The sequence below is a fragment of the Arabidopsis lyrata genome (assembly GCF_000004255.2).
Source record: "Arabidopsis lyrata subsp. lyrata unplaced genomic scaffold ARALYscaffold_786, whole genome shotgun sequence".
Classification (NCBI taxonomy): Eukaryota; Viridiplantae; Streptophyta; class Magnoliopsida; order Brassicales; family Brassicaceae; genus Arabidopsis; species Arabidopsis lyrata.
In genome coordinates, this window is record NW_003302053.1 from 1,710 (window position 1) to 2,240 (window position 531).

Sequence of the window (531 nt, forward strand, 5' to 3'; positions counted from 1 at the left end):
AGAACTAGCTTTAGGTAATGATGGTGAGAGGGATATATTCTGTGTTTCAAGAATATATAAGTTGTTGTAGAGTTTACCCCTCCCAATCATCAAGCCCTGAGAAAGTTCCTGGATATAACAACAATTAGGAAAGAAATGAGCAGAACAAAGCAAAGTTTTAGCAAGACAACTAACACTAATCAAATTGAATTTAAAATCAGGTACATGCAAGACATTATATAAAATGAGTGTTGTAGTGATGCATATGGTTCCTGTGTGTGTGATAGCAACCCTAGTACCATTTGGTAAAGTTACAGTTACACCAGTCACAGGTATCAATTCTCTAAACATTGCTAAATCTGAACAGACATGACTAGAAGCACCACTATCTATTATCCAAGCATCACTTGGCAAAAAATTTTGTATAGATGAAAGAGTAAGATTTTGAAAAGTGAGATTATTATTCTCATACCTAAGACTTGTGGAAGGAAAAGGAATAGTACCAGAAGTAGAAGCCTGAGCCATAAGACCATGCTCTGTGATAGTCGCAGT